This window comes from Leptinotarsa decemlineata, unplaced genomic scaffold, assembly GCF_025532065.1.
Source record: "Leptinotarsa decemlineata unplaced genomic scaffold, Ldec_3_MD MMD2_tig00001064_RagTag_RagTag, whole genome shotgun sequence".
NCBI lineage: Eukaryota > Metazoa > Arthropoda > Insecta > Coleoptera > Chrysomelidae > Leptinotarsa > Leptinotarsa decemlineata.
The window spans coordinates 8,977,142-9,001,433 of record NW_027412558.1 but is presented as its reverse complement, the minus strand read 5'-3'; the positions used below and the strand labels follow the sequence as shown (position 1 = coordinate 9,001,433).

Below are 24,292 nucleotides of genomic sequence, written 5' to 3'. Positions count from 1 at the left end.
TTAAAAAAAGTTGTAGAAAATTTGATCGACTCTAATTTCATATTGAAAAATTACCTGTGATTTATCGTCGTAAGTAAAAACCACCAAAAAACCGAACTTTGGAACTTTTTCTTTATCCTTCCTCCGAAAAGTCAGGACTTTAAGCATATTCACTCGTCAACTACCTTGAAGCAATTTCTAAAAAGAAATCTTGACTAGAAAATCACACACTCTATTTACCCCTTCATCGACTGAATTATAAGATTTCATCTGTAGAACATTCAGCGATTCTGGAAAACAAATCATTTCTTTGTTTCATTTGAGAAACCTCGAGAGAAAACATCACAACCGAGGAGAATATCAACAAACCCGAACCACTAAGATGTTATTTCATTTGGAAGCGACTGTGAATTCAACCCTTTGTAAACACCCCATTTTTACACGATATCGCTTGAAATTGTCACCAATCGTCGCTCGCAATGTCAACAAACCGCTAGTAATATCTCCTGCGACTTCTTGTTCCAATTCTCTTCGCAATTCGAGTATCTACGAATGCTTCTAACATTTCCCAACCCCTACATGATGGTGATATCTTAGTTGATTCAGTTGAAAAGCAAATAATATACAGCCTGACTTAACTAGGCAGATTGACCTAGGTTAAGCTGCTTAGTTGAGGTAGTTCATATACATTCCTTACCCAATTCTATGTCGCAACATGTTTGCTGTACTTGGTTTCAGTTTCTGAAATTGCATCACCCAAACACACTCTCAGTAAGTAAGACTTTATTTCTTTTGTGACAATATAATTTGAATAGGATTAGTCAGTGTCCTAAAAGTAAAATAATACCTGGTATAAATTTGAGTCTATAACATTCATACCACAAAAGAGGAACATACGTACATATATCTGAAAAGTCTGAAATCAGTGCAAATCAATATACCTCCACAGAATAAAAAACTAGATTCAATAAAAATTGTTTCAATGATAATTTGAATAATTTCAGTTCAGTTCCATAGTCAATTAAATTAATTGAAAAGTGGACGGTTTCGTGAAAGCGTAAAATCATACTACTCGTTATAGTTCAAGTAAACGATATAGTGCAACCTACCTTTTAACAGCTCCCCTTTAATAATATAGTTAGGGAGCTAACTAACTACTTCGTTATTCAATAATCATTATATATAAATAATATACTGTTGTCCGGGTTGAACCACACTTAAAGAGCTGAACACATCAAGCAAAGAGCTAGTGAGGAGACTTGGAGGCAAGGAGAGAATGCGACATCGTCCTCGAGTCATGTAAGCACAGTTTCAAGTGATTCTTGAAAATGCCTCCAAAGCAGGAGCCGAAACATCGAAAATTACAGACGTAGTTCAACCCGGACAACATTATATCAAATTATTGATTGAGGTAACCTACCCGAATACTGCTTCCTCACATATATATACAATCGATCGCTTCAAAAACACTTCTTTAACTTTCTTCGAAAGCTTCTGATGCTTCCTCTTCCATATTCTCTGTTTCACTATCACTGTCGTTATTTGAATCAATAATAAATTTATTTTCACTATTATTATGGAAGTGTCCAATCTTCATATAGTCTTTTTCAACTAAAATAACTTTTTCAATCCTTTTCGGTCAGTCTTCTTCGGTAATATTCGACACTTCTTTAACTAGCTCTATTACCTTCTTATCAAATTTTGGAAAACACAAAAATAGGGGAGAATTCTCAGTATGGTGTGTCCATACTTTTCAGCAATACTCTCAAATATTTTTGTCTATAAAACTGCAAGTAGTTGGTTTTTGATATAATTATCTTCAAAATACAAATTGTTATCCATTAAAAACGTTTGTATTTCATCTTTCCATTTTTATTCGGTACTTTGATGAGCTGTCACGAATGATGGAAAGCGTTACACCATTCGCATCCAAATTTGGGATCAATGTGTTTTCAAACCATTCCTCAAAAATATCAGCTTCCATGTTCTTATGATAGTCATTATTGCAGTCCTCCAGTTTTTTCCACAGAATTTCAAAGAATTTAGAAGCCATCCTTTACTTCCTCCGCATTGCACAATGATTAGGATACTTTGTTTGCAGGCATGTTAGGCATACACATTCTCGAACCATCAGTCCACCCTTTCGTAACTGTGTCGTGAGTGTCATACCAAGTTTCGTCCATATAGAAAATTTGCCGTTGTTCTTGTCTATATTTAGTTATTTGTTCTATTTGTAACGCAATTCCACTATTCTTCTGTTTTCCATAACTGCTTGACGTTTGTTTATTATTATGTATATCCTAGTTTATTTACCCAATTTTGAAGAGTTTTATCCCAACAGTCACGTTATGGCTGGAAGTATTCAATTTCTTCCTTATTATTTCACTTGTAGGAATCTCATTGCTTTTGTAACAGTCGTATATTGTTTTTTTATGATTTTATTAGATGAACATCTAAAAGTTTTGGTAATCCCGTATCACATCGCGTCTTGCGTTCATAAAGATTGTTTTTGACTATTTTATGTACAGTTGAGAAAGGAATTTCGGTCAAATCTGATGTTGTTTGTAATAGTTTGCATATTCAACTACATCTGAATCTTACTCACTGGTATCTCTTTTTCGCATTATTCAACATCGTTATTGGAAAAGTCTGCGTTGTTATCACACTCGTTATTACTATTAGTACTTGTCCAAGGACCCACATTTTAAACAGATAACAAAAATTTTAAGTAATTATAACTGCACCAATATCGAAATTCAACACTCAAATCGCGATCAGTTCCTGAACTGAACATTGACAACACGACGGTGATAACCATCTCTGCATTCCCTGATTGCTATTCGTCACCGTAACATGACTTTAAATTTAATTTCATGACTCTTCAGCCAATCATAAAACTCGGTTAGTAAAAATTATCCAATACGAAAGGCCAATTCTACAGTCCACGTGAACTAGTTGGCAGCGGATTTATTTCTCTGTATTGGTTTTTTTGGCCTTTGAGAGCGCCGACACCTTAAAGTATGCACAACACCGGTTACTTTGACTATAAATGGTTCGACTTGTGCTGAAGTGATGAGGATCTAATACTTCGAAACCCGGCTGTAGGAGATTGGAAGATGATCTATTATGAAATTTCATTTCTGGATTTTTTGAGAAACAAAATAAAACAAAAATGTGGTTTTAGGAATTGAATGGTGAAATGTGAAGTCTAACTTCTTTCTCATTACTTTTTTCAATATTCTTTCCAGAATGTGAGAATATGACCAAAAGGTTAGTTTGATTGGTTTGACTGAGATTTCTGGGATGTAATTTCATTCCTCGTTGACAAAGAAACAAACATGAATTATTTTTAATGTTCTCAGGAAAAATTTAATATTTTATGTTTCCGAAGTAGAATATAGTATTGGAAGTTCATAAAACATTACGTTCTCAGGTTACAAGGAAAGTATGTCATCAAAATGAAGAGACTGCTGTATACACAAATACATTTTGGATATAAACTTTGTTGCTTTATAAACTTTTATTAGGTAATAGAATTTACTTGTGATAAACTGCGTGTGACCTAGATTTTTATATTAGCTTGTAGATAAATTATATATGAACAAAAGTCGTCCTGCAATCCGTAGTGCTGGCATTGTAAAATTGTTATGATTTTGTTGAGTTTATGAGAGTTTCATGAAATTGCTATAGAACTAAAATGAATCGTATTTGAGTCATTAAGTTATTTTTTCAATACCTTGAAAGACATATATTGGACTTTGAACTTTCTGTAATTTCTACATGATGAGGTCATTTCCATTACATTTAAAAAACTGTGAAGATAGTTGATGGGAAAAATGTTGCTATATTCCAATTCATTTCTTCATTCTCTATTACCGGCTGCAGTCAGAATGGCACTGTTTTCAGCCGATTAATTTTCTGGTCCCATACGCCCGATTCCTCTAATAGTTTTAATTCATTTGTATTCCATTGACAGTACATCCGATTCATAATTCTCTAATACTTCTGCTTCCTCTTATTCGTGTTCTTCTTCTTCAGCTTGTTCTTCTTCATCTTGGGTACAAGTAAATTACATCAATAGTGATACATCGTTGGTATCAAACAAATCCTCAACTGTTGGTAATTCAACATTGGAGCACGACCGACCTCGACAATTTGTACATGCTAGAGAAGAACAAAACAGTCCGACTTTTTTTGCAACCACATTTAGCACTACATTTCTTTTTACAGTTGCAAAAATATATTTTTACGCCTGATGCTTTGTTTCAATTTTCCCCAAATCAACTCGATGGAATTGAAAACACAAAAATAGAGGGGTGTCTCAGTATGATGTGTCCATACTTATCAGCAATACTCTCAAGGGCATACACTTTTTTAAATGTTTTTGTCTGTAAAAGTTCAAGTAGTTGGTTTTTGGTATAGTTATCTTCAAAATACAAAGTGTTATTTATTAAAAAACTTTGTATTTCATCTTTCCTCGAATTTTTATTCGGTACTTTGATGAGCTGTCGCGAATGATAGGAAGCGTTGTCAAGAACTATTTCACTATTCACATTCAAATGTGTTTGCAAATGTGTTTGCATACCATTTCTCGAAAATATTAGCTTCCATGTTCTCATGATAGTCAATATTGCAGTCCTCAAGTTTTTTCCACCTAATTTCAAAGAATTCGGAACCCATTCTTCACTTTCTCCGCAATGCACAATGATAAGTCTCGATCCTTTGTTTGCAGGCATGTTAGGCGTACACATGCTCGAATCATCAGTCCACTATTTTTTGCTTTCCATAACTGTTTGACGTTTTTTTGTTATTCAAAATCTAAATTCTAGTTTCTTTATCCAATTCTGAAGAGTTTTGTCACAGCAGCTCACATTATGGCCGAGAGAATTCAATTTCTTTCTCATGATTTCAGTTGTAAAAATCTCATTGCTTTCATAACAGTCGTATATTGTTTTTTTCACTGATTTTATTAGATGAACATCTAAAGGTTATGGTAATCCAGAAAGGAATTTCGGTAAAATCAGATGTTGCTTGTAATAGTTCGTTTCCCTCGAAACCAAACTTGAGATGTGGATTCTTATATACATTGAAACATACTCTATGTGTTTCAAACCGAATCTTATTTACTGGTATCTCTTGTTCGTATTATGCACCATCGCTATTGGAATCACTACGCTGGAAAATGTTTGCGTTGTTATCACACTCGTTATTGCTATTAGTACTTGTTCAAGGACGCCAGATTACAAAAATGTTAAGTAATTATAACTGCACCAATATCGAATTTCAACACTCAAATAGTTCCTGAACTGAACAAGACGGTTATAACCATCCTCGTATTCCTCGATTTCTATTAGTCACCGTAACATGACTTCTAATTTAATTTTATGACTCTTCACCCAATCATGAAACTCGGTAAGTACAAATTATCCAATATGAACTACCAAGTGTACAGTCCACGTGGACTAGTTCGTTGACGGTTCATTTCTATGTAGTGGTTTTTTTGGCTTTTGAAAGTGCCGCCATCTTTTATAGTGCACAATATCGTTTACTTCAACTATAATATACCCGTAAATGGTGTTGATGTGCAGCTGCTGAGGTTGGAGGAAGAGAAGCTAATTGCACTCGCATTTTTAACGCAACATGCATATCGAAACTCATCTAAGCACATAGTTTTTTAGGAGCTCCATACATAGAGAGAAGAAAGCAAATTCCGTTGATGATAACTTCCAGTGGAGTTGAATTACTCTTTTTTGAAACTTCAGTACAATGAACTAAATCTTGTTTTTCAAACATTGCAGAACCTGTTTGTTTTTCCCACCTTTTTGAGTCGTTATGTCTCTGAAATGGTAGCTCTTAGGAAAAAAGTATTCAGACATTCTTTATCGATAACTATCTGATCTACAATTTTTATCTGAACTAATTTTATGATAAAACTTACCGTTTTGATGAAAATCGTGAAAATAAATGTAAATGTTTTTCCAGGTATCGGATCCATGAGGACTTTTCAGATTTCATTTATGATGATGTTTTGAACAATCCTACCAACTTTGAGCTGTGTGCGAATATTTGTACCATCGAATGTCTAAATCGACCAGATAATTAGAAGATTCATCATCTTGTGAACTAGACTAAATATCGAAACTAAATTATTTACCATAGGAAAACTCCCGCATTTTCATGTCGGCATTGAACTTATACGCGATTACAATTTCCCCCGTTCCTTATCTAACCACGCCTCCGCCAAACATAACTTACGATAACAAATGCATTATTTATTTATCGTCAAAGTATCAAACCGGCAACCGCCACTGCAGTCATCGATGACCTTTTCCAACACTATAAATGTTAACTTCGAAACGTCTCATCGGTTCAAAACATGTTTACTTGTGCGGTCTTCAATGCTATTTATTTTCGACATGAAATTAGATAATTCCTATCTTCAACAATGTAACTAATGAGCATGTAGTAAAATGCAATGACCGTGGAGCTTTTCAATTTGCTGTACAGTGTGTGTAATTCGCAGGTGCATTCGATATTTATTTTCGGGCACCTACTAGTATATTAATGTCGAAATATAAATCGCGTCCTATCGTTCACACCTGTGTCTCAGTGAGGGATATTAATATGCAGTGATAAATGCGGGATATTTCGGAATTCTCGACGGACATCTGTTTTTGTCTAAGTGAGTCACGTATTCCCACAATGGATCTGTTATTGTTACTGTGACATGTAAGTGAGGTGCAAAGTTAACATTGAATTGAAAAATAATTTCAACTCGTTCTGTGCTGGTGAATTTCATTCATTTGTATACTTATTGTCGTTAAGAGATATATTCATTACCTTCATATTGTCAACACAGCTACTCCCACGTTCATATATATATATATATATATATATATATATATATATATATATATATATATATATATATATATTTCAATTTTGAATTTCACAAAAAGGATTTAAAGTTTTATATCTTCTATTAATTATTTGCGAGCGCTTTCGCGCTCTGAAATCAAAGGAAAATTAGTTGCATCATTCAAATATATATATATATATATATTGAATATTGAGTTCTTGTTACAATACTGTATAATTTTAAGTAATTTTCGGTGTTAACAAATAATAAAAATAACTTTGCACCAAAAACTATGAAAATTATTTCACTTGAAAAAAATTGACTGTCTATCTATAAAGGTGAGTTACTTTTATATTTCCCATACTTAAAACTGACCGTTTCTGAGAAATTTAAAAATATAGACCATAATTTAAAAATTATTTTCATCTTGTAAGTGTACTTCTTAGCTCAAAGGTTAAAGTTGACTACCACATGAAATTTTTAATACAATATTATTCCGAGTGGCGAAAAAAATTGCCTCAAAAATTTGACACATATTCAATTAAATAACTTCTTAAAGTTGTATGGAACACCCCGTACTTAGTGGCGTGATTTGACGCAGGAGTAGATTCCCTTGAAAACTACACACATCGGAAAAGTCTAGGGATATTTTTAAAAATGGCAATAATTTTTTTTTGATCGCTTTAGGGAAAAAAGTTGACGGGTGATTATTAACGAATGTAACTTATAAAATTTATTAAATGGTCAAAAATACTGAGTGCGCATATAAGCAAAACTAAAAAAAATATGGCTCTTCTTTGGCACCCCGAAAAAAAATCATAATACAAAAAAAATTGGAATCAGTACAAAGTATGGCCTCCACGCTGGATTATTACGGCCCTACATCTATCGTGCATCGACAAAATGAGATTGTCAATGTCTTGTTGAAGTACATTTGCCCATTCAGCGATTAAAAGCTCTCTCAATTGAAACGTTGTGTGAATGTTCCCCATATGCGGAGTAATTCTTCGTTGAAGCATGTCCCATACATGCTCGATGCGATTCAGGTCCGGTGATTGTGCTGGCCATGGCAATACATCAACTCCTTCGTTGGTGAGCCAGTCAGTCACTAGACGTGCGACATGTGGACGAGTATTATCGTGCATTAGGTGGAAGTTTTCATCAACAGCACCAGCAAACGGACGGACGATAGGTAGAAGAATGGTGTCGAGGTACTGTCGAGCTGTGAGGGAGCGATTTGGAAAAACGAGATCGGTTCTGCCGCCGATCATGATTCCGCCCCGTAGCATTACTGTACCACCTCTGTATGTGTGGACTTCCTGGACGTGTCTCAAACGTTCATTATTTCCAGGTCGTCTCCACCGTCTTACTCGACGAGAATCTGGATGAGGCGAGAGGCGATTGCCTCTCGACAAAGGTGGACATCTAAGTGGCCTTCTGTTGTGGAGATCTGCTTCATGCAGTCGATTTCTGACAGTGTCACGACCAATTGTTACCTGGTGCGTCTGCTGCAACACGTTAACCAACTCAGGTGCTGTGATTGTCGGTTGTCTTCTTGCGGTTAAGACCAAAAATCGGTCTTGAACTGCAGTTGTAGCACGTCCTCGTCCTGGATGTTGTTCGGCTGGACTGCCAGTTTCACGGAAACGCCGTCACAATCGACTGATAACACTTTGGGAGACCCCCAAACGAAGAGCTACATCATTTTGTCGCATGCCACCTTGAAGAAGCCTTACAGCTCTATTCATCTCAGCCAATGGTAAGTGATGGCGTTCCATGTTAAAGCACATTATTTCCAGTTCAATTGCTGAGCAAGAACTGCATAGAATGTACAAACTCGACACTTTCAGATTATTCATTTTAGCCGAAAACCTACAGTTTGTAAAAAACTTGATAAAAGATTAGTTACCGTTTTTGCAGGCTTTGTTCAACCCATAGAAATCTACAGGGTGGTCGAGTGTACCAATTTAATCGAAATTAAACGACCTCATGCATTTATTTTTATGATATTTAGTATGTTATAAAAATATCCCTAGACTTTTCCGATGTGTGTATATTAGGGTTCCCTATACCTATCTCTTCTGCTTCTTACACCAAAGGCGTTTTTATATTTTACTTGTGAGTATTTTTTTTATCTTGAAAATGAAACACGCTGTATTGTAAAGAAAAGCTTAAAAAGCATTTTAAACACATTTTTATTGAAGAATACGTAGATTCGCTAGAAGCACAAGTTTAAAATTTTTGAAATAAGGTGTATCTAAAGTAAAATGCAGGCAAATGTAAAAACTAAAATAAGAAGATGCACGTGTCTTAATTGAGGCAAAATATGTTAAATTCGCTTGTTTCTTAGCAAATATATTAAGGTGCGTATTCACCAAAAAAGCGAGCACGAGCGAACAAGAGTGAACGAGCATTCTGCATCAATACTCGTCTGGTGAGTACGGGCTAGCGAGCGAGCGAACGTATGTTTGTTCGCTTTCAGAAAAGATCGAGAAGAAGGCGGTACATCAAAAGGTGCTCGCTTAAAGTAGATGGATCAACTATGACTAAGAACTTGAAGATATTAGCTCTGGTGTGGACGAGACATCAATATGTCGAGCAAACACGAGCGAACACGAGCAAACATACACGAATGCTCGCTCGTGCTCGCTTTTTCGGTGAATACGCACCTTTAAAGCGAGCACGAGCGAACAAGAGTGAACGAGCATTCCGCATCAATAATCGTCTAGTGAGATTATTGTGTGGATGATAAAAAAACTAGATCAGTAAACCATGTAGAGAATAAAAATCATTTTCACTTCAACAATAAAAGAAAACAATTTTTATTGTTGATTATTGATGCAGAATGGTCGTTCACTTTTGTTCGCTCGTGCTCGCTTTTTTAGTGAATACGTACCTTAAGGTGCGTGTATGTTTGCTCGTGTTCACTCGTGTTTGCTCGACATATTGATGTCTCGTCCACACCAGAGCGAATATCTTCAAGTTCGTAGTACCGCCTTCTTCTCGATCTTTTCTGAACGCGACCAAGCATACGTTCGCTCGCTCGCTAGCCCGTACTCACCAGACGATTATTGATGCAGAATGCTCGTTCACTCTTGTTCGCTCGTGCTCGCTTTTTTGGTGAATACGCACCTTCAGACGTCATAGTGGAATAAATACCAAAATTACAATATGGGGTCAATAAAAACATACATTCACGATTTCCTATAAAACCTTTTCTACTATTTTTTCAATAATAGTATACTCTGGCCTAGATGACGTTAATTATTATTATGAAACAAAAAGTATTTGACAGTGACACAACTCGTTAATCAAACCATTATGATACTCTATAGATACTTTTACGGGAGGTGTTCAAGTGACTTGGCACATCTGATTTCACCAAGAGCGATACACATCAGAAATACGCGACGGACGGACAGACGGACGGACGGACGGACTGTGCTGCTCATCGTTTTGAAATTCAACTCAGTACACCTCGAACTTCACTGTTCAAGAACTCTTTCATCTGGAGAACTGTGTTCATGTGGAATAAACTTCCTAAGACCGTTTGAGAGCACAGGCACCGCTTTGAGAGCGCCTTAAAGATTTTCCTGTAGTGCTTGTGTTTTGTCCTTGAAAAAAAAATGAAACTCTTTCATATTGAGAAATTATGCCACTTTTGCTGAAAAAAGGTGTGAGTGAAAAAGCCGATCATTCAACTATGTGGTGGAACAAATAATGTACATTAAGTGTCATTGCTTTTCGAGTTTGAAAGCCGTGGATTTTTGGAATTTCTTCCTGACGTTTCGCTGGCGCGAGTGGCTAGCTTCTTCAGAGGGTTAACCATCGTGGCTTGCTGTCCGATGACTACCTTCTTCGCAAAGCGTATTCATGCCTTGTCAGGTAATCAGTTGTATTTGTACCTGGATTTGTACCTGAATTTGTACCTGTACTCGTACATGCACTTGAACCTGGAACATTACCAATCTTGCTGCATGTTGTCCTGTTCGTTATTCTCGAATTCCTCAAAATGGGGTTCCATATTCGATTGAGGTTCGCCGCTTCTTCTTTTCTGTTGAAATTCTCCGTGTGTTTGTGGATCTCTATTGCCTCCCGTACCAGTCGGCTATAGTATCCATGGTTGGGGGCAATTAGTTCAAACAAAATTATGTGGTCTCCTTCACTAAGTGCGTGTTCTGCCACAGCTAACTTGTCCGTTTGGCCTAGTCTGCAGTTTCTTTTATGTTTTTTTAGTATTGTTCCCATGGATCGTTTGATGGTTCCGATATATACCTTTCCACAAGTGCACGGTATGCGATAGACCCCTGCTGCTGATAATGGGTCTCTTTTGTCTGAAGGCAAATAATTTTGTTTGAAAACACGGAACTAATTGCCCCCAACCAGGGATACGTAGCCGACTGGTTCGGGAGGCAATAGAGATCCACAAACACACGGAGAATTTCAACAGAAAAGAAGAAGCGGCGAACCTCAATCGAATATGTAACCCCATTTTGAGGAATTCGAGAATAACGAATAGGACAGCAGGCAGCAGGATTGGTAATGTTCCAGGTTCAAGTGCAGATACGAGTACAGGTACAAATGCAGGTACAAATACAGATGCAAATACAACTGATTACCTGACAAGGCATAAATACGCTTTACGAAGAAGGTGGTCATCGGACAGCAAGCCACGATGGTTAAACCTCTGAAGAAGCTAGCCACTCGCGCCAGCGAAACGTCAGGAAGAAATTCCGAAAATCCACGGCTTTCAAACTCGAAAAGCAATAACACTAAAAACCTCAGCCGTGGAAGTCTAAACCATTTTGTCAATGTAGGTACATTAACCAATGAAATTTCGTTCACGAAATGAACTGGATGAGATGTGGAACTGTGATACTATGTTAATCGTTGTAAATTTCCCCCGCCTCCCACGTGACAACTTTCGAAACTTCCGAAATAGCACGTTCTTTCGACATCCTCCGACTTTCATCTCCGCAAACAATTTGGCAGTATTCGTGCCCAGAAATGCTAGATTTCCAGATTGTGCATATTCTATTTGTACACCGTAGGCTAGGCTCCCGAAAGTGGGTTACCCGGACTATTCTGAGCGCGACTCGTTGCTAAGAGAACCTGGTTCAATATAACGAACTGAATAGGTCGAAATCGAGAGTATCTCAACGCTATCTCTGGTATGGTATCCGTTCGGATGCTGGGCGTTTCTGCTTTTGTGCGGGGATTCGATTCGATTGTGTGACCTCAATTGAAATAATTAATAATTTTTTCATTCGTGACAGCATTTGAATAATGAAAGGCCAACACAAGCACTTCTCCAAAACACCAGAACTACAGGGGTGCGCAAAAGTCCGGAATAAAATTAACATCTTCTTAACCAGTACTTTAGGAAAAAACCCTGAAACACGTCAGTTGATTTCACGTTGTACGCATTTTTTGGAAATAAAATGAAATATTTTTTTTCAATCCCTTAGCTGAAACCCTCCCCAACTTTTTTTTTTCAAATGAAAACCTATGTCGTGTATGGACTCATTGAAAAGCTCGTAAAAAATGGAATCTGACCATACCCTTTATTTTTTTTACTCATGCGGTTACCACGAAATGAGAGAAAACTCTTTTAAAACCAAAAAAGTTAGAAATACCTACTTAGTGCTATCTACGGGTGAATTAACGTTGCAAAAAACAAATAAGTGGTGATGATGTACATTGCTCAACAATTGCTAAGGATCACCAGTACCTACTTTCTAAAAGTTTACAAATTTTAAGAACAGACCAACCGGGCCAGGCACCACAACAAATTTTCTTGATTTATGTGTAAAACTGATAACGTAATGTAGTATCAACATTCTGTGGATTTTATTTTTTCACCAAAAACTTACACATAAAATAAGTTCCATCCCAATCAATTGTTGACCAGTGTACCTCAAAAAAAGAAAAAGGTTGTTGCATTTTTTGTACCAAAACGAATGCCCTGATACGAACCATTATCTTGACTCAATTTTAAAATTGTGGCATTTCTGGGTGAAATTGAAAATATGTATGTTTAGTTTATTAATTGGGTACCTTCAAAGTGTTATTTTTCAATTTGCTAAACAAAAATGTTATTGTCAGAAAGGCAGCCTATCGAAGTCTTGATATTGTTGGGAAGTGGGGATAGAATGCGGATGAGTCAAAGTGAGGGGTGTACTCACTTTGGAGTATCCGGAAAATCACATTTCCCAGGCTACTGTGAGTAAGATCTTACACAAATTTGAAGAACATGGTACAGTGAAGGACTTGCCCAGAAGTGGCTGACATGTTTTAGACGAAGATCAAAAATTGGACATTGCCGTATCTCTGCAGGAAGATCCACATTTGTCAACGGTTTTATTAGCCCAAAACAATCCTGCATGTAGACGTACGATTGGAAGGTTTTTGAAAACAGAAAAACACCACCCACATAAGGTATGTCTTGTCCAAGAGCTCTTGGAAGATGACTATGACAGGCGTTTGCAATTTTGTGAGGAAATAATGAAGCGATGTGACGAGAATAATGGGTTTCTACTCAACATACTCTTTCCGAACTATCGATTCTGGTGTCAGGAACACCCACACTGGATATGCGAAGCTCGTACGCAGCGTCCTCAGAAAGTAAATGTATGGGCAGGCATCATCAACAACAGAATATTAGGGTCATACTTTTTTGAGGAAAACCTTACAGCTGCACGCTAATTAGACTTTTTACGCTTTGAATTAGTCCCTGCTCTAGCTGTTATATTTCTCAATGAAGCAGATCCAGATATCCCCACTGAAACACTTTGGTTCCAACAGGACGGCGCTCCCCCACATTTTGGTATTGATGTCAGAGAATATCTCGATGACATATTTGCAGGACGCTGGATTGGACGACGTAGTACACTTGAATAGCCGCCAAGATCCACGGACTTAACGCCATTAGATTATTTTTATTAGGGATATATGAAAGACAAGGTTTATCAAAATAGGTCGGCTTATATTGACGATCTAAAAAGCATGATTAGAGTGGAATCACATAACATACCGGCTGAGGCCATTCGGAATTCCGTAGACGGGTTTTACCATCGCCTATGAGCCTGCCAAGTAGAGGGTGGAGTTATGGGTTGGTTATGTATTTGTAACTTTTCAAAAGAGTTTTTCCTCATTTCGTTGTAAACACAAAAAAAAGGGTATGGTCAGAATCAATTTTTTACGAGCTTTTCAATGAGCCCGTATACGACATAGGTTTGCATTTGAAAAAAAAAGTTGGGGAGGGTTGCAGCTGAGTGGTTAAAAAAAAATTTTCATTTTATTGCCAAAAATGCGTACAACGTGAAATCAACTGACTTGTTTCAGCGTTTTTTTCCTAAAATACTGGTTAAAAAGATATTTATTTTATTCCGGACTTTTGCGCACCCCTGTATAACCCCTGTTTTCTCGGTGCGCGTTATACCAACCAAGTTGAAATCTTCAGGAGGTGAAGAAAACAATACTGCCTCTCCTTTGTCACATGAACACGCCAACTTGGTTTGGGGAGATAAGGAGACGAAGAAAAGTTTTTGCATTTCCTGAAGACGTCAACTTGATTGGTGGAATGTGCGTCGAGAAGAGTCACACAGTTCTGATGTTTGGAAAAAGTTTTTGTTTTGGATTTATTCTACGCCAGAGGTTCCAGCTTCTCCTTCCATTAGGTATGAACTAGGCAAAGGTGACTCAGATGATACATTTCTTGGCATATCCGTCAATAATCGATTCGATCATAGCGCAGAGTAGGGCCGTGTTTTACGTCACAAACGTTTTCACGGATTCTGTGGTAAACTTTTCGGTAACTTTCATTTAGAATATTGTGTAGAAGTCCTGTGAATGATATCTGATTTAATTCCAAAACGAATGTTTAGAAGGCCTTTTTCTTCCAGTTTGTCTGAAAGTTACTTCTTTGCATGATCTACACATCTATGTAGGTATAGAGTTAGGTACTTCTTTTAAAATTAATTGCTTCTTTCCTTTCTTTGGAAGATTCCAACATTTTTTTGGATCAAGATGGTGTAGTAGAAAGCCAAAAACTTTTTTTCTAAAAAAATAGTGTTTCCATAGCCGAACGAAAACGTTTCCCGACGCGCGTTTCGCTAACCAAATTATCATCATCAGGAGATGATTGATACTGAGTTGCTACATAAAAGATAGGTCTACATATATAGTGTGGACGTACATAGCCTCCTACCCATTAGCACCTTCTGACCAACTTGTTTCCTTTCAAATGGAACGGAATGGTATTGTGCCATTTTTTATGAAAGGTATTCCAATTTTCTATACAAATACTTTCACTTGTTTGAATTCAGGTTTAGTAATTTGAAAACTTCGTCACTTTATATCGAATTTTTCGAAATAAATGTTCATTGGTAAAAGAAATGAATTGGTAACATTATTTGTGATAGATATGTGGTAATTTCAAGGGCATAAAACGGTCTCATACATTACAATTTTTTTTGGCAAATGTTCAAAATGTTCCCCGTGAACTTTTGACAGTGAAACCGTGTATTTTCGAACATGTTTCCAACATTTTGGATTGTTTCTGCGATTGTTTCAATTCGATATGGCCCCTAAGTGAAAAATCGGGAGAAGTCAAATCCGGTAAACAAGCGATTCATTTTCGAAAATTTCAACGAAATGAAATGAAGCTAATCATCAGTATTAATGGTGGCAAATGCCAAGCCAACACAATACTCTTCATTTCTAGGGTATGACGGTGTGGATTCTTATCTACATAGTTGATCACAAACATTTCTTAATCGGATTGAAAACTGAAATGAACAATTCACTTTTCTCACACGTTACAAACTTGTGATAACCAACTTTGCTTGTGATAACCAACTCTGCTTGTGATAACCAACTCTGCTTGTGATAACCATTTATGGAACCGCTTCGATACCTATTCAGATGAAATGTAACCAATTATCATTTTTCATAGTCTCAAGTGATTTCACACCATTGGCTTTTTTTCTCATTGTTCAATTTCCTCTGTGTACAAATTTCATTGGTACATCATGTTTTTTTTACTCAGTTGTTACCAAGGTAATTTTTCATTTTGAATATAATACAGCAATTGTTAAAAGAAAATTGTCATCGAATTGATGTCGTTTTTTTTAATGAAAAGTGTGCTTCATTAGGATTTGCGAAAGCCTCTATAAGTTACAGGATCTGTTCAAAAATTTGGAGAGGGGAAGGGCAAAAACCACATCAATTCAGGTAAAATAAATGAATTATCTGTATTATAATAATTTTGACTATCCTAATTTTCAATTTACATGTTAGTAATTACCTTCTGTGTACCTAATAATTACCTAGTTTCTCTTTCTAATCATTATGTGAGAAGGTGACCAACGGGCTGTTTGGAATGGGACCTTTATCACTTTTCATACATCCCATTCCACATTTTTCATTTTTATAACTTTAAATGTACCGGTCTCAAAAATTTCAAACATTTTCAACCCATGCTATGTCCAATTTCTGGAGCATGTTGGGCGATACTAAACTCATCTGGTCTGTGAAACTGAATATGGAAAACATGTTCTTGAAATCTCCGTATTATAGTTCGCTTAGTTTGACCAACATACTTTTTGTCGCACAATCTTCATAACTTATTTCGTGAATCTCTGACACCCTGTTTTTCGGATTGCCCATCACCTATTGTCTTTGTTTTCTTTGTAAGGTCAGTAGTTCTAGAATCTTACAAATATTCGAAAACAGGTACAGATATATCAGATATTATACCCAACTGAGTTTACTAAAAAAATATCTTTTTTTTAAGTCGATAATTCAGGGTATTTTCAGTAGTAATAGTCAATTTGTAAATGAATTGAATAGAACTGGCCGATATTTGATGAAAATCCATATTGAAACTAATTTCAGTTTATTGTATGATTTTTACTATGAAGGGTTTTACAGAAACCGCGACACGTGTTTCGCTATACAATAGCTTCCTCAAGCATAAAAGGTTTACGCTTGAGGAAGCGACTCGAGTTTCGCTATACAATAGCTTCCTCAAGCGTATACGGTTTACGCTTCCTCAAGCGCAAACGGTTTACGCTTCCTCAAGCGCAAACGGTTTACGCTTGAGGAAGCTATTGTATCTATAGCGAAACACGTGTCGCGGTTTTTGTAAAACCATTCATAGTGAAAATCCTACAATAAACTGTATAAATAATTTATTAAATAAGAAAGTTATACAAATCTTGAAATTATGAAACAACCAAAAATTAATTGGCGCTCCGGGACGACTTTATTGATTCCAGTGGCGCATTTGCTTTTTCAGCTGCAGGAAAACCCGGAAAAGCGACACGTGTTTCGCTATACAATAGCTTCCTCAAGCGTAAACGGTTTACGCTTCTTCAAGCGCAAACGGTTTACGCTTGAGGAAGCTATTGACACTATAGCGAAACACGTGTCGCGGTTTTTGTAAAACCATTCATAGTGAAAATCTTACAATAAACTGTATTAATAATTTATTAAAGAAGAAAGTTATACAAATCATGAAATCATGAAACAACAAAAAATAATTGGCGCTCCGGGGCGACTTCATTGATTCCAGTGGCGCATTTGCTTTTTCAGCTGGAAAAACCGGAAAAACCGGAAAAACCTGCAGCACCACATCAACTGAACATCTTGATCTGCCAATGTCTTCTCTTTTATAAAACAAAATGTAGGGTGTCTTCAGAGGCTCCAATAAATTCAAATCATCGCAGAACACGGCGTGACACGACTATCGTCAAACTCAAACCACTCATCAGTTTTAATTTATAAATTGATGTATGACTAAACATATTTCAGTTTTTAAAAATATTTTCAGCAAGAAAATATAGACATTTTAAATATCTTTCCAACGATATATTTATTTGTTGAAGATTGCAAATAAAAAATGGCAATGTGTTTGGGGGGGGGTCGAGGCCAGTTAATATTAAAATTTTAACGTTTTTAGAAAATGTTTGGACATTTCTTGATATTTCCTTCATTCGCAAGACAATTTTAAATCGGAAATATATGCTGCATAATTATTACATTGATGTTATGCACAGTCATAACTAAAGTGTGATTTTTTTCAAATTCAACTTTTAATCATAGTTGCCGAATTTTTTATTTCAAGATCAAAACACAAACACTACAGGAAAATCCTTGAGTCGCTCTCAGAGTGGTGCCTGTGCGAAAGAAAGAAAATTGATAAAAAGCTATTTTCTGATCATAGGTTTATTCTATAGGTAGATGACAAGATATTTGTTAATTAAAATAATGGTATATGACATATCTTATTTTTTTATCATCGAAGGCATTTCTTGGTCGCTGACATATTTAAATGTCAGCGACATATATGAAAATTATTTTTCATCTCTGTAGTTTTTGAGAGGATTCGGCAAAAAACCGAAACGAGTGATTTTTTTTTCGCTGTAAAAAATTACCCATGGTGTCCCAGTTATGCAATTTCAAAAAGTGCAACTGGCACCGAACCTAATTTATTATTTTCTGGCATATGATTAACGATTCCCTTGAAATCGAGTTGTCAGATACATTCACATTGTGTACCCACTAATCAAGATTTCGCTTCGTACCAACTTTGTATTCCAGACAGAAAAAAGAAAACGAAACGAAATTTCAACAATGTTATGCTCGAGGAGAGCGATCAATAATTTCTCAAATTACAACCTTGTACAATCAGATAAGTCCCAGAGTTGTTGCTCTTGTACGAGCTTAAAGAACAATAAATAACAGTAAATTACATACATGTGTAAGAGAGAATTATCAGATCCATCTAGGGAATTTGTCTCTACAAACGACTCTGCGACTCGCAATTGCAACCAGTTCGATAGATAATTAAATAGTCTCGTGAGCGGTTGCATCGGCCTACTACGGAGTTGCGTAATAGACCAGGAGATATACTAATTGATAAACGAACTTGTAAGGTAATTGGTAATAAATTAATGAATACAGTGTAGGTAGGATGGATTGCTGTGAAAACCCAGAGCTACGTGTTACCAGGACACTTTATAAGATTCGTATCTTTCAAAATTCAACTAAGAAGAAGATCATGATAATTTCATGTTTTCTTCTTTTGAAAAATATTGAGTAAATGCCTACATTGATAAAGTGTCCCTTTAAATTTTTTTTTATTCGATTGAACCTAAACCAGAGAGGGTTATTTTGCGGTACATATTTTTTTTGTTTTGCCATCGAAATCAACTTATTCGATAATGAAGCATATTTATGAATATTATTATTTTTAATAATCCAAAACGAGCACAGTTTTCAAATACCAGAATTACATAATCTTCTCTTCATATGTTAACTTAGTATTCGGGGATTAGTTGTTAGGGGCGTTTCACAAGGATCAGTTCTGGGCCCGATTCTTTTCCTTATATATGTAAATGACCTTGTTACTCTCTCAATTCAAGGATTTTTTACGATCTTTGCGGATGACACTACGCTCCTTTGGTATGGAAAAATACTTCTAATATGAAAGAAACTATCTCTAGTAATTTAGAAGTTGTGAAAAATGGTGTGACGCAAACAACTTGTGCTTTAATATTAAACAACAAACCTACTCACTTTTAGCTTTAATATTAACAATCAATACTTGAATGGACAAATTCTTGAGAATAAAAACCAATCAAAATTCTTGGGAATCTTCAAGGATAACAAATTAAAATTTTATCAACATATTTCAGCTTTGAATAAAAAATTGGCATCAGGGTGTAATGCACTTCAAATAGTTTCAAATGAACTGAGTTTATTCACAACAAAAATGGTATATCATTCCCTGATTGAGTCCCACCTGAGATATGGTGGTGTTTGTTTTGCAAAAGCGATCGGTTAGATACTTATGCAAGGTGGGAGTGCGTGAGTCATGCAGAACATTATTTTGAGGGAAAAAATTAACACTGTTACATGTATTTTCATACTGGAAACTGGATTTACAAAAAAACATATCATAGTTGGAACTACGGAACATATAAATTACATAAAACACATCTTCCTGTTCCAAAAACATGTCAGACAAAGTATTCTTTACTTTATGAAAGTAAAGAGTTCCACCTATAATCACATACCTTACGAAATTAGGAAGAAAAAAGCTATAAAAATTCAGAAATCTTGTTAAAAATGTCTTGATGAATATTACAATGCAATTTTGCTGTGATTTAATATATGTGTTTTTTTTTGTTGTTTATATCGACACTTATACTGCATATTTTATGCTGGGATATATAAGTAGTTTAACACTGTTTGCACTTGATGTAGTGGCAGAGCTTGCTGAAAACTGTAACTGTTGTGTTTTATCTGTGTTCAATTTGAGTCGATTTGTCACGAACCAACTTTCTGCCTTCTCATCGACTTCCTATGATATTCTTAATAGTTCAATAAAATTTTTGTCAGAGTGAATAAACGTAGTGTCATCGGCAAACAAAACAGATTTATATGGATGCGTGAAGTTACTAATGTCATTCACGTAAATTATGAATAGAAGTGGTTCCAATACTGATCCTTGGGAAACAACATGTTTAACGTGTTTTAAATTCGAAATGCAATTATTGCTACTGACTGCTTGATATCTATTCAACAGATATGATTTTATGAGGGATAGAGATACTCCCCTGACACCATGGTACTATAGTGTTTCCAATAATATGTCGTGAGAGACGCAGTCGAACGCTTTAGAGAGGTCGCAGAGCGTAATAGCTGTGTGGTTATCTTGCTCGAGATTGTCGACTACTTCACTCACCACATTGAGAACTGTCTCTGCTGTAGAGCGGTACTTACGGAAAACAAACTGAGATTCGTTGAATAATTTATTTTTTACAAAATATGCGTAAAGACGTTGTTTAATTGGTCGGTCGGTAGCCAAGCGGTTGGGCGTGGGTGCTTTGTTCACTCACTCGAATCGACTGCCGTGTTGGTCAGTGGTTCAAGCCCTAGGCTGAACGATCGATCTTCACTTGCTATCGTCCAACCCGTGTTAGGAATCACACGTTAAAAGGTAAGACCTCGTTAATCCTTAGCTCGAACAAGTTTCGACTTCTGAGGGTTGTCGTTCGTGTGGGTGCGACAGCTGGTTAACGGAAAAACAGATTTTAAACAGATTTTTTTTAATAATCTCAATTATTTTGCTGAAAATGGATATTATTGAAATAAGACGATAATTGTTAACAAGTGAAATGTCTTCGTTTTTAAACAAAGGTATAAGTTTTGTTAGCTTAAATGCAGCAGCTCATATCTGCCCATGCTGATTTGGCAAAACAGACTGAATAATTGACAACTAATTTGTCAGATGTAGCTGAATCAAGATGGCCGTTATCAATTTTCAAAGTTCGGAAGTCTGTTGGAAGACCCCATATTTCATGATATAACAAAATGTTATTCCTAATCGTTTCGTGCCCTCCATCTTGCATGCACATTCCATCCTAAGGGGTTGAAAATCTGAACCAGTTATGCTTCTTCACTAGAACAAGGGGATGATTCTTGTCAGGCGATTCCATGAGATGCCGACATTCCCAAACAAACATGTTTACTCTGCGCGGGGGTTGTTTGCGATCCCATTGCAATTAAATTGGGGCGTCCTTCGGAGTACTCCATGAATAAATTGAAAGCTTCACGGTTTCGTCATTGCAAAGTGCAACGCCAGTAAACGGGACGCGCATTTACGATTTGCCCCACTTCCGATGCAGTGCCGGGTGACCCATTTTCGAGTGCATGTCCTTCGAATAGGATGCAGCGTGTTGAATCCTGTAGTCATGCGTGCCGCAGAATCGGGTCCTGTCAGAGAACGTCCTCGAGGACACGGGCCGTCCTTCGGCTTGATTGCCAGCTTTGAATTGCAGGATTAACGGAGAGTTGTTTACGAGCAGTAGTAATGGAGCTGTCAACGGAGGGCGTGTCAAGTAGGACGAATAAGGAATGGGTAAAACAAATGATAATAATGAAAAAGGGGGTAATTCCATATGTACGATGTTACGTCTTTTGCAATCGAGGTCGTAATATCTTTGAGGGCGATGAACATTTCTGACACTTCATGATATCATTCTGTATAACACTTGAACGAGCTCTGTTAGGTGAATTCATAATGTTATAAAACTGGACATGATTTGAATTGTTCCTCCTGACGAAAATTAAGTAGTTTTCATAAAAAAAATCTCTAAAACAACGCATTTCAAACTTATTATTTCAAATACTCAAAAAAGAGGAATGAAATAATTTATTCAACATTTAAAGGGATTCGTTTCTATTTCACCATTTGGCAACATCGGTTATAGCTAATAAAGGACAATGAATCTGTTACCTGTATGAGACAAACAAAGATGACATATTTCAGAGGCGTGCTATTCAGTTTACTTATGTTCGAGTTCCGAGACATTCTGTGGCATATGACATTTTGTGTACTTAACCTATCTTCCTCTATATAAATAAATAACAAAACAACTGTTGTTTATGTGGCTTGTGGAGGCTTGTGTGGCTTGAACTATAATTTATATTTTGCTTTAATTGTTGATTCATAAAGATACTTTTCCTTTTTTAAAGTAGAATATCTAGATACGTATAAATTATTTCAACTTGATATAGGCGCTGTTGCCAATACGTGAATTAGAAACAAAAGCCTTTGAAAATCAAAACCCAACATTTGAAACATCATTTTGAATACTTTTCGAAGTGAATTTGAAAAACTCATGAATTAAACTCAACTTTATTTTGTTCAAACTTGCATTTTCTGTAATAACCCAAATTGAGGAACATTCCTTATTGCTGTATTTGAGCCTTTGTTGCATTACTTGTAGTTAAGGTCTCCTATTTTGTTCAAATGTTCATCTTCAGTCAGTAGTACTGAAATTATTCCACTCCTTTAAAACAGTTTTCAACATATTCACATCGCTATATTTTCTAGGAAAGCTTTTTATTTCTTTTCGACCACCTGATCTCGTCTCATACCAAACATATTGTTATCCCAAATCTGGTTCAGGACCCATACATGCAGTTAACAATCCGTGTCTTACTCAATCATATGCTTATCCGTTTCTTGAGTATCCTGGCAACTGACATGGGGTTATTCGGTTCTTGTTAATATATTCTTCCTCAGACTAGTCTCGACTTCACTCTTTAGTTTATCACCGTTGTTTGTGTCCCTAGTCCCTACGTCATGTAGTCCATGGACGTGTTCAGTGTTTCTTCATATATTCCGAGATTTTCATAGATCCTTTGTAGATCGCTGAATTTTCTATTCTAGATTGGCCCACTCTCACCTTCCCTTCACTACAAGAAGTCAAGGTGTCAATGCTGCTGTTGTGATGTTCTTCATTGCACCCGTTTTCCCAAGCAGGCAAATATTTGTACTTTGTCTAGTTTGTTATAACAGTCCTTTGTTTCATCTATAACCGCCAAACCAAAGGGTTCTGTCACAATTGAACCAAAGTCATTTCAACCTTGTCACTTCAACAGCGATAGTTCAATCAACGACATTTCAACCGAACGACATTTCTACCGCACGACATTTCAACCGTACAACATTTCAACCGCATGACATTTCAGTCTCAGACTACCAAAATACCAACGAACTTAACTTAACCTATCCTAACCAACCTGTATTTTTCTGGAGGAGGAATTCTTTAAAAGGCGTTGGGCTGGATTCAAAGTTACCCTTGCCTACCAGCTAAAACTTTCCCCGTTTGGCCCTGGGTGGACATACACATCACGTATAAACTGCCCCAAGGCTTGGGGTGAAGGTTAGGTTGGTGAGATAACAAATTTCAACGGCATGATTTATGAACACTACTTTTGATAACTGCTTGTAGTGAAACTATTAACGTTACCGACCACCAGTAAACAATATATGCGCGGACAATTCAAAAACTAGTAAGACATCACGTAGACTATAAGTTGAACTGCCGAGGTTGTAGTTTCGTTGTGTCGTCGTCAGGTTGAAATGTCGTGCAGTTGAACTAGCGTCGGTTGAATTGTCCAAGTTGAACTGACGAGGCTGTAATATCCGTGGTTGACAAGTCGTGTCACCAAACCAATTATCCATTTCTATTGTTTCAATACCTTCAATGCGAATGAGAATGATTGGTTTCAAAGCTTTCCTCCATTCCAGATGTTCATTTCACTTTTAGAAGTCTAGCTTAGTACCTGTGGGATGATGTTCATTGAACGTAGAGATAATAGCTTCCTGTAATCGGTCTACTTACAACTGTAAGTGTATATAGAATCCCTTTCGTCAAAACCAATCCGGTATGATATGGATTTCCATTTTGTTTTCCGAGTGTTTTGATAGTTTGGGGTGTAAATTTCAAAGTTTATGCACCGATGAATCGAATAAATTTTCTATTGCATACGTTTAATATGTTTGCGAGATGGTCACTAGTATTAGTCATCGTCTAATGAAGCTAACTTGGTTAGCGAAATGTGCGTGGACCATGTGCCAGTTGAATAGCTTAT

At 36.4% G+C, this 24,292-nt stretch overlaps 1 protein-coding gene across 4 annotated transcripts in view; it reads left to right on the top strand.

Annotated features, from left to right (window-relative positions):
- Nucleotides 1–24,292, top strand: part of EcR (Ecdysone receptor) — a 494,390-nt gene that overhangs the window by 221,859 nt on the left and 248,239 nt on the right. The window contains exon 1 of one of the 4 annotated variants that reach the window (XM_074175643.1): nucleotides 6,308–6,708. The exons of the other annotated variants lie outside the window; for them this stretch is intronic. The gene's annotated coding sequence lies outside the window, so the exon portion shown is untranslated. Of the gene's footprint in view, nucleotides 1–6,307; nucleotides 6,709–24,292 lie in introns of those variants that run through there. 4 annotated transcript variants of the gene reach the window in all.